The sequence below is a fragment of the Schistocerca piceifrons genome, chromosome 3 (assembly GCF_021461385.2).
Source record: "Schistocerca piceifrons isolate TAMUIC-IGC-003096 chromosome 3, iqSchPice1.1, whole genome shotgun sequence".
Lineage (NCBI taxonomy): Eukaryota > Metazoa > Arthropoda > Insecta > Orthoptera > Acrididae > Schistocerca > Schistocerca piceifrons.
The window spans coordinates 771,967,709-771,978,674 of NC_060140.1; the positions used below are offsets into that span (position 1 = coordinate 771,967,709).

A 10,966-nucleotide genomic window follows, 5' to 3' on the forward strand; every position below is an offset into this window, starting at 1 on the left:
ATTAAAATATATTTCAACGACCTGTGTTACATATTAAAATTACGAAAAAATGTTTATCTGAAATACTGTACCTGTCTTCTACCAAGTGCACACGCAGCACCAAAATATACTTAACTAGCGACCCGGTCTGGCCTCATACGAGCAGCGTTAAGTATTTACGGCCAGACAACTTGACTGACGTAGCGTATTGTGTTTATGAGCCGTAAAAAAATTCGGGAAACAACGTTAAGTAAGTGAATATCACCACTGCCATGCAACTTATGCAATGTTAGCAGCGTATACCAAGAAAGTTTTCTAGAAGCATGATTGTTATGTGTTCCACATTCACTTGACGTTTGGAGTGACATCTCATGGTAACGGTGGAAGTACATCGTGATATAAGTAATATGTTTACAACCAACGTAAATATTGTATCTGAATCGTCGGTGTATTGGGTGCTAGTGATTCAATAATTATCAGATGCTGACGTGGCACAAATAGAAGAAAATATAAGAAAAAACTCGCCTGATCTATGTGTTTGGCGTATGTTATAGCACTTGTCTTGTGAAGCTTAATAAACACTGTGATGCATTTTTGAAACTCATTACCGTTATTCTTTGTCGTGGATTCAGTATGGCAGACGTCTTCGCCGTGTCACGCACAGAATGGAGTCCGCATGACTCAAGGAAAGCAGGAAGCTGAAAGCTGAGTCATCCGCTATGCTGCTGAAGTTCCTGAGGTACTTTCACGGAAAACATTTCGCTTCAAGCATATAAAAGACAACTTATTCTGGATTTGCATTTCTTTGCTAGGCAATTGTTCTCAATCGATTGCAGGTAAACTATTGTTTTTCAATTTGTAAATATCGCACAACAGTCTGATGATGAGATGCATCTCTTCGTTATTGGTCATATTGTCACGTAGAAGAAGGTGTAATTAGATGAATGACGGACACTAACTTTACTTAACGAAGGTTTATTCAGCACTTGCACATACAAGAGCGCCAGAACACATATAGCATTTATACAGCTACAGAACATTCCAGTACAATGATTCTTGCCATTTGTGGATACTTCTAGAATGTACTCGAAACGAATATATAAATTAAAAATTATAAATTAAAATTGCACAGTCCAGGAGAGTTTTGAACTGACAAGGCTTCATGAAACAGTTTAGAATCACAACCACAACACCATGGTGCTACTCGACTTTTTCTGCTACAATATTTATTACGATACTTCATAGTTGAGTAACTAACTGTCTGTTGTTCGAAGAATTTGCAGTGACTTAAGAGTACGTATTGCGACCGGTAAACTGAGGGAAGCAGAAACTGGCAGTCCGAAAATTTGTAGCCATATTTCAAAATGCACCCTGAACCATTTGTAGAAATATTTCGAAACCTTGTGTATTCATCCGAAAGAAATTTCTAAATTCCAATAAAGATGGTGGTGCCCATGCCTTTAGGAGATTTTTGAAGGTCCTAATGTCTTTTTCATGCCAGTGGAGACTCGTTTTCCAGTCTTCTGTATAATTAGAAAGTGTCTAAACTTAATAAAACGTTTCGCCCTACCACGAAAATAATCGTGTTCGCTGTTGTTGTTGTTGTTGTGGTCTTCAGTCCTGAGACTGGTTTGATGCAGCTCTCCATGCTACTCTATCCTGTGCAAGCTTCTTCATCTCCCAGTACCTACTGCAACCTACATCCTTCTCAATCTGGTTAGTGTATTCATCTCTTGGTCTCCCTCTACGATTTTTACACTCCACGCTGCCCCCCAATGCTAAATTTGTGATCCCTTGATGCCTCAAAACATGTCTTACCAACCGATCCCTTCTTCTAGTCAAGTTGTGCCACAAACTTCTCTTCTCCCCAATCCTATTCAATACCTCCTCATTAGTTACGTGATCTACCCACCTTATCTTCAGCATTCTTCTGTAGCACCACATTTCGAAAGCTTCTATTCTCTTCTTGTCCAAACTGGTTATCGTCCATGTTTCACTTCCATACATGGCTACACTCCATACAAATACTTTCAGAAACGACTTCCTGACACTTAAATCTAAACTCGATGTTAACAAATTTCTCTTCTTCAGAAACGATTTCCTTGCCATTGCCAGTCTACATTTTATATCCTCTCTACTTCGACCATCATCAGTTATTTTACTCCCTAAATAGCAAAACTCCTTTACTACTTTAAGTGTCTCATTTCCTAATCTAATCCCCTCAGCATCACCCGATTTCATTTGACTACATTTCATTATCCTCGTTTTGCTTTTGTTGATGTTCATCTTATATCCTCCTTTCAAGGCACTGTCCATTCCGTTCAACTGCTCTTCCAAGTCCTTTGCTGTCTCTGACAGAATTACAATGTCCTCGGCGAACCTCAAAGTTTTTACTTCTTCTCCATGGATTTTAATACCTACTCCGAATTTTTCTTTTGTTTCCTTTACTGCTTGCTCAATATACAGATTGAATAACATCGGGGGGAGGCTACAGCCCTGTCTCACTCCTTTCCCAACCAGTGCTTCCCTTTCATGCCCCTCGACTCTTATAACTGCCATCTGGTTTCTGTACAAATTGTAAATAGCTTTTCGCTCCCTGTATTTTACCCCTGCCACCTTCAGAATTTGAAAGAGAGTATTCCAGTTAACGTTGTCAAATGCTTTCTCTAAGTCTACAAATGCTAGAAACGTAGGTTTGCCTTTTCTTAATCTTTCTTCTAAGATAGGTCGTAAGGTTGGTATTGCCTCACGTGTTCCAACATTTCTACGGAATCCAGACTGATCTTCCCCGAGGTCCGCTTCTACCAGTTTTTCCATTCGTCTGTAAAGAATTCGCGTTAGTATTTTGCAGCTGTGACTTATTAAACTGATAGTTCGGTAATTTTCACATCTGTGAACACCTGCTTTCTTTGGGATTCGAATTATTATATTCTTCTTGAAGTCTGTGGGTATTTCGCCTGTCTCATACATCTTGCTCACCAGGTGGTAGAGTTTTGTCATGACTGGCTCTCCCAAGGCCATCAGTAGTTCTAATGGAAAGTTGTCTACTCCCGGGGCCTTGTTTCGACTCAGGTCTTTCAGTGCTCTGTCAAACTCTTCACGCAGTATCTTATCTCCCATTTCATCTTCATCTACATCCTCTTCCATTTCCATAATATTGTCCTCAAGTACATCGCCCTTGTATAAACCCTCTATATACTCCTTCCACCTTTCTGCCTTCCCTTCTTTGCTTAGAACTGGGTTGCCATCTGAGCTCTTGATATTCATACAAGTGGTTCTCTTCTCTCCAAAGGTCTCTTTAATCGTGTTCGCATCCATGTTAAAACTCTCCGAACAGGCCTTGCTAGGCCCAACGGTACCGTCTGGCCGCCGTGTCATCCTCAGCCCACAGGCGTCATTGGATGCATATATGGAGGGGCACGTGGCCAGCACACCGTCCTCCCGGCCGTATGTCAGTTTACGAGACCGGAACCGCTGCTTCTCAATCAAGTAGCTCCTCAGTTTGCTTCACAAGGGATGAGTGCACCCGGCTTGCCGACGTTGCTCGGCAGACCGGATGGTCACCCATCCAAGTGCTAGCCCAGCCCGACAGCGCTTAACTCCGGTGATCTGACGGGAACCGGTGTTACCGCTGTGGCAAGGCCGTTGGCACCTGTAAGTGAAAACCAGATTAAAATCCCTACAGCAGTTCCTGACATTAGCCTGCACATACAGACAAATGCTAGGAGGCAACTTAAATTCATGTCAGTAAATTTCATTTGACATGCATGTGCATGCACATACACCACACACACACACACACACACACACACACACACACACACACACACATACACACGTAACACATACACACATACTTAGGCCCCCAGTCACAGCCTAGTATTTTAACAATAACTGAAAAGCGGCAACCAATCAGTATGTAGCATCAGAGTGGCCATTTAGTATGTACAAAAGTTCTGAACAGCACAAAGTTTCTGTAAATTTTTGCAATGTTCTAAAGTATCTAAACGACCCAAATTATACGCAAATTTGAGTCCATGTCCAAAAGTATCCGAAAGACTAGAATTTTGCATTTTGTTCAAATGTATTCCATTATTTATGCGAAATACGTAAAGATATTGACAAAAGTGGTGTAACTTTGGACTAGTGCTCAAACGTTCAATTCAGGCATTTCGTTCTCAGTATCACACTTGGCCTTAAGGTACAATGGAGCCTCGAAATTAAACGTCTCCATATCCAAGTTATCTGCATTATTTATCAAAGACATCTGAGCACATGCAGACACGAACAAACACACACACACACACACACACACACACACACAAATTTAAAAATGGTTCAAATGGCTCTGAGCACTATGGGACTTCACTTCTGAGGTCATAAGTCCCAGAGAACTTAGAACTACTTAAACCTAACTAACCTAAGGACATCACACACATCCATGCCCGAGGCAGGATTCGAACCTGTGACCGTAGCGATCGCGCGGTTCCAGACTGTAGTGCGCAGAACCGCTCGGCCACCCCGGCCGCCCCCCCCCCTCCCCCCCCCCCCCCCCCCCCACACACACAATAAATACGTCAAGCGATACAGTATTAATTTTGTGTCTAAAACATTTGCCAAAGTTGGTGCCTAAGCCATGATAATCGGGTCTCGGGGTCTTCTGTAAAGTGCCCCAATAATATTTCCACATCTAAACTGTTTTATAGCTGTACAATACACGTGTAGCTAAAAATAACACGCTACGTATGCAGCTGACACTTCGTTTTAAACCTAAATGAGGCTATGCACAAAAGCGACTACGTCCAAGTCTGTAAATGTACAAAAGACATGATGGTTAAAATGCTATGCTAAGCAGGTAGGCAGTGATAGTTGACACAAACAAATAGGCGGTGAATTGCTGTTCTGTAATTGTCAGAGTGTAATTAAAGAATAACATACACCCGGTGCCTGAAAGATTATTGTGAACTCTTAGGTTAAGTGCCACGGTGTTATTTGCATTAAACTGTCTGTAATATCTATCAAAATACGTAAAGGTATTATCATTTCGATCTTAGACCTACATGATGCTATGTTACTGGTGGTACAGAAATCGAACTTTCGTCAAAAGACATTTGTAGACACTTTACAGTAATGCATCACCTCTCCACACACAATTTTAGGGAGAAGAAGGTAATGCAACATACTCTATACTAGAAAAATATAATCGACGTTATTGGCTGTTTAATATAGTTATATTATTACACTTTGATGTGGGACCTACCTGTGGTACCACGTTTATCCACCAACCTTAACTTATTCCGACGCTTTACCTTTTTGAATTTTGGATATATGATATAAGTCGTTCAGAATCTTCTGAAAATATCAATTACATAATGACCGACTTGTTTGATACGATCGGTAAAATACTGGAGGTGTGATAGGAGAGTTCTAAATATGGATTTGTTGGCTTAAGGACTCTCTCACTGGTCCGTTTCCAGGGTAAGGGACATGGCATGATGCTGTCAAGGATAGAGGATGTGGCTCGTGACGTCATGATTATGATTTCATAGAAAGCGAGCTTAGCTTGTGGGTAAAGGGTTGTGACGCCATGTGTACCGCACAGATCTGTATAAGTGATGTCAAGTGTAAACAAAGTGCACCGAAGTCGGCATATCCTTTCCATTGTAACATAATACGCAAATGTCATTGTTCAGTTGTGACTTTACGAGTCATCGAGTTATGAAGATTTACATTCCAGTATCACTCAGCCATCATTATACTAGATAAGACGTTTAGTGAAGCGGTTTCGCGGACTAATGTATCCAGCTAGCGAAGACTATAATGATATTGCATTTAAAAGAAAAAAGGATTCTGAGCAATTGAATACTCAGTTAATATATGAAAATTTTATATTGAAAAGAGCGTTCTCAGTTGAGAGATGAAAAGTTTGTATTGGGAGGAGACACCTACATGGAATATGGTAATACTGCATTGTCTGGACAGACTGTCTTCAGTTGCGTTACGGTTGCTGTTACTAAATGACGACAGCTTATTGCAGTGACTCAGGTACACAATACGGCGACGTCGAACCAGTTTCTTGGCTAGGGGCGGCATTGTGCCGCACAAAGAGCTTGTCCTTGCTTCCTATAGCCTTCATAGCGCAAACGGAAAACTAGAAACAAGGCACAATGTCACGAAAGGACTGAGTTCTGGTCGCATATCCACCAGGAATGTCACCTTCTAGTTCCTGCAAAGGGTGGTAACATACTTTTATCCGTCGTGGGAAGATTTGGGAAGAACAGTAAATCTGTCTAGAATTAGAGAAGTACGGCGCACCAAATCACTCTTGGTGTTTCTGGAGGAACCATTCTTCGTTCGATTTACGTGATTTACATAAACCACAAACGGAGATATGAACACCGCTGCCTAGAGTTCGGTTGCCTGCCCGCGGAGAAGTAGCTAATACACGGTCTAGTCACATTAATGTGACCATCGCCTATGTTCGACGACAACGTGCAATGTCCGCAGTTCGTGGTCTAGTGGCTAGCGTTGCTGCCTCTGAATCACGGGGTCCCGTATTCTATTCCCGGCCGGCTTGGAGATTTTCTCTGCCCGGGGACTGTGTGTTGTCCTCATCATTTCATCCTCGTCATCCGTGACAGTGGCTCGATTGGACTGTGAAAAAATTGGGACTTTGTATGGGCGCTGATGACCGAGCAGTTGCGCGCCCCACAGACCAGACGTCATCATCATCCTCGGCAACGTACAATAACCACTCACAGCGGCAGGTAGCTGCACTAGCAGTGGAGGGCTTATGAAGCGTGTTGAGGGGTGGGGAGGAGGGAGCGGGATGGGGTGCAGTCATTGTCGTAATGCGGAAACTGAACGATTTATCTGACTTCCGAAAGGGCATGGTCATTGGCTTTCGGGCCGTGAGTGTAACCACTTCCGAAACGGCTATGTTTGTAAACTGTTCCTGTGGTGCCGTGCTTAAAGTATACCGTGCTTGGTGAAATGGCGCTATCGGAAACCGGCGTCGAGGCAATTGTGGTGCACCAGAGGTGATAGATGACTGGAGAGAATAGAAACTGTTGAGAAACTGACCGTCCAGATGAACCAAGGGGCTGCCAACAGTGTCTCCTCTCTCCTCAACGACCGTTCGGCGAACATTGCTGAGTATGGGCCTCCGTAGCAGGTTCCTGGTTCATGCACAACCGTGCTGACTAATCTTCATCGACGACGAAGGCTGGTATTTTCTCGCCAATATCGCAACTGGACGTCCACTGACTTGAGACAGGACGCTTTTACAGATGACTCACATTTTATGTTCCATCAGACAGATGTCCACTGCCGGGTACGGTGTGAAACACCTGAAAGCTAACTAACACCCTGCAACCAGGAGGGAGCATTGTTATGCGAGGAATGTTTTCGTTGCATTCCCTGAGTGATCTCGTCGTTCTATAGGGCGCATAGGATCAACGGAAGTATGCATCTATCCTTGAGGAGCATGTCCACCCCCACATGCAGTTTGTTTTTCCCCGACACCATGGAGTATACCGGCAAGACAATACAACGTGTCACACAGCTAGCAGTGCACGTGCGTGGCTCGAAGAACGCTGGCCATCAAATCACAGGATTAAAATCCAGTCGAGACCACCTCAATCGGACATTTCTCGCCATGGGTCCTTAACCGAGAAACCTATCACAGCTTTCCATGGTACTGGAGTTGGTACAAATCCCTGGCCGTACGTTCCAGGATCTTATTGACTCTCTTCCTCCACGTGTTGTGCTTAAAATGGTGGTTACTGAGGTTTTTGACAGGTAAATGGAAATGAGCGTTAGGCGTCATTGGCCGGGAGGCCCCTTACGGGGCAGGTCCGGCCGCCTTGGTGCAAGTCTTATTACAGTTGGCACCACATTGGGCGACCTGCGCCCCGTATTGGGATGAAATGACGATGAAGACAACACAACATCCAGTCCTTGAGCGGAGAAAATCCCCGACCGAGCCGGGAATGGAAGCCGGGCCCCTTAGGATGGCAGTCCGTCACGCTGACTATTCAACTACTGGGGCGGACGATTTTGACAGGTGGTTTGATAGGATAATATAACTAGAACTATCTTTTCGAGCGCATCATCATCTGCCTTCATTATGTGCAAGTAAGCAAATGGCACAAAAAGTTAGTCACCTCCCAGGAGACGTCACGCTAATGCCATGTAACATCGCCTTTAACTTTCATAATGGTCTCTAATCGGCGAGGGAGAGTTCACAGTTTTTTCAGGTATGCTTTATCCTTTAAGGACTGAAGCCCATAGAACCCCCAAAAAAAATGGCTCTGAGCACTATGGGACTCAACTGCTGAGGTCATTAGTCCCCTAGAACTTAGAACTAGTTAAACCTAACTAACCTAAGGACATCACAAACATCCATGCCCGAGGCAGGATTCGAACCTGCGACCGTAGCGGTCTTGCGGTTCCAGACTGCAGCGCCTTTAACCGCACGGCCACTTCGGCCGGCTAGAACCCCCAGACTGCGGACTTACCGACTGCTAAGTATCATCCGTCGAAAATTAGTCCTACGCCATCTACAACACTTCATAGCGACCAGTGTTCTCTTAACTGGTTAACTAATATTTTGCTCGGCATGCCTAATTATTGGATTCTAACATCGTATGTCACTTATGTACAATGGGCCCAATAGAGCAGAGCAGAGGAACTGTAACATAAAACTGATACAAAATGGTTTGTCTGTTTAGCAGCATATATGTAATGAAATGTCTCGAATTTTCTATTTCAAAACGATAACAGAAATAGGTGCATGCATGCTCAGTTAACATCTCCTTATTGAGACACTTCTTTAGTATTTATATCAATAACAGCGTATCATTTACTTATCTTCTACTGCGGTCAGAAGAGCATTGTGGAAAAAGCTGTTGGTCATTCCTGTGTTCCCGTAATGATCTTTAAGCATTGCAGCTTTCAGTTATGGTGTTCCACAGATTACTTGCGGGTTAAAATATGGTTAACTGTCTTTTTATAGAACGTTTTTGCTTCCAAATATGGGAGAGTAAACTAGGTGAGGATCAACATATCCAAAAATTAATTCATTTATAATACGAGGGTTGTCCAGAAAGTAAGTTCCGATCGGTCGCGAAATGGACACCACAGTGAAAACCCATTGAAGCTTTACACAGATCTGTTGCGTAGTGTTCCTAGAATGACCATAGATCGCATCAAGACGCTCTTTTCAGTTGTGAGCGCACTGTGACCGAGTAAAATTGCCTAGAACAACGATGTCTCCCGCCAAGTAGGAGGCCCCCTGAGAAGCTTCGCCTTAATGAATGCAGCCCACCTAACACGACTGCCACGCACTTCCTTCTTCATGGCAATTCTCAGCCGCACCCTGCAGGGGCAGTGAAGACGCTCCTGCAGCCATTTCGATGGGAAGTGTTCGATGACCCACAACACAACCCTAATTGGCTCGTCCTGAGTATCATCTCTGTTCACATGAAACGCTGGATACGAAGACAACCCTTGGGCGCAGGCTACGCGCTATAGACCAGCGTAGAGAATTATCGGAAAGCACAGGTGGCTGCCTTCTATGACGATGGTGTTGGAAAGTTGGTGTAACGGTCCGACAAATGTCTAAGTCGGAGTGGCGACTATGTAGAGAAGTATCTGGAAAGTGTAGCTAACTCTTGTAAATAAAACGTTTCTGATTTTCACTGTGGTTTCCATTTAGCGACCGATCGGAACTTACTTTCTGGACAACCCACGTATTTTTTCAGATAGTTCGGACACAGACGTTCACAAGGGCAGACTAGCAAACGGAAGCACAGAAAATTTAGAACTGCCGAGCACAACAGAATGCACTTTGGATTTCGCAAGGACTATGTAACTCTGGTTTGTTCGGTTGCCAGGATATTTGCTCTTGGCATATTAAACTGTTTCCTTGGCGCCGCGGCAACTTAGGCGCTGTTTTATATTCAATTAGAAGACTTTTCCGAAATGGAGCTCCTCCTATTTTGTCTATTGCTTCCTTACGCAGCGTTTATCGAGGCGCATAAAGCCACCGATCCCACACCATGGTGCATGGATTTCGGTGATAGCTCCTAGCACGATATTAACCGTGGGTGCTAGTCATCTGCTAGTCATTTGTCCTCCACTCCCCGTAATGACAACCCCTTACCCTGCTGTGGTCCTAACAGTGGTACACCGTTTGTTTGTGGGCAAAGAAGACCCTCCATGGCTTACAGAGCGACTGCAGTGGACTCTGAAGAACGTGGCCATGCTGTACTGTAGATATTGTCAATCTATACTTCATCTATGGATCCACAAAATCACTCGAAAGGAAGAAATACTGTTTCATGCATTATAAGAGAGAAAAAAGAGCAAATTTCGAAGCTGACAAGATGCCCTCTCTAGGAGCTGATGTTCTTGAACTGTACGAAATGCAATCTACCTCAACATGCTGTCATGAAGCTATAGTTAGTGTATTTTCACGATAATTTGTAAGGCTGAGGAGGCAACGGCCAGCTTGGTTCAGCTCTAAGCTGTTAATAACACTCGGTTCTACTGACTAACTTGAAGGTTGTTTTGGAATATTTCCCACATTCATCTCGTGGAATGCTGACCCACAATGAATAACCATTTTTCAAGTTCAAAGTTCATGTTCTCTTCTTCGCTTTGAGTACTAATCAGTGGCTTATATATATATATATATATATATATATATATATATATATATATATATATATATATATCCTCCAGGATTTTGTAAGTGTACACTGACCGGTATGTCAGATCCCGATGAAGCTGCAGAACTGATCCACTTAGCGAACTGAATGTGGTGGTGATATGTAAGAGGAGAATACGCACAAGGGTTCAGAAAACCCAGCCATCGAGAATGGAGTGGGGCTACTGGTTTCCGTTGACTGCTGTGTGTGAACTGATAATTGTATGTTGACTGCATCCCGACGATCTACACTTCAGGTAAGTAGCACAGACTATT

At 43.5% G+C, this 10,966-nt stretch overlaps 1 pseudogene; it reads right to left on the reverse strand.

The window, feature by feature from the left end:
• Positions 1 to 3,511: 3,511 nt before the first annotated feature.
• LOC124790179 lies at positions 3,512 to 3,629 on the reverse strand (annotated as a pseudogene).
• Between the last annotated feature and the right edge of the window lie 7,337 nt (positions 3,630 to 10,966).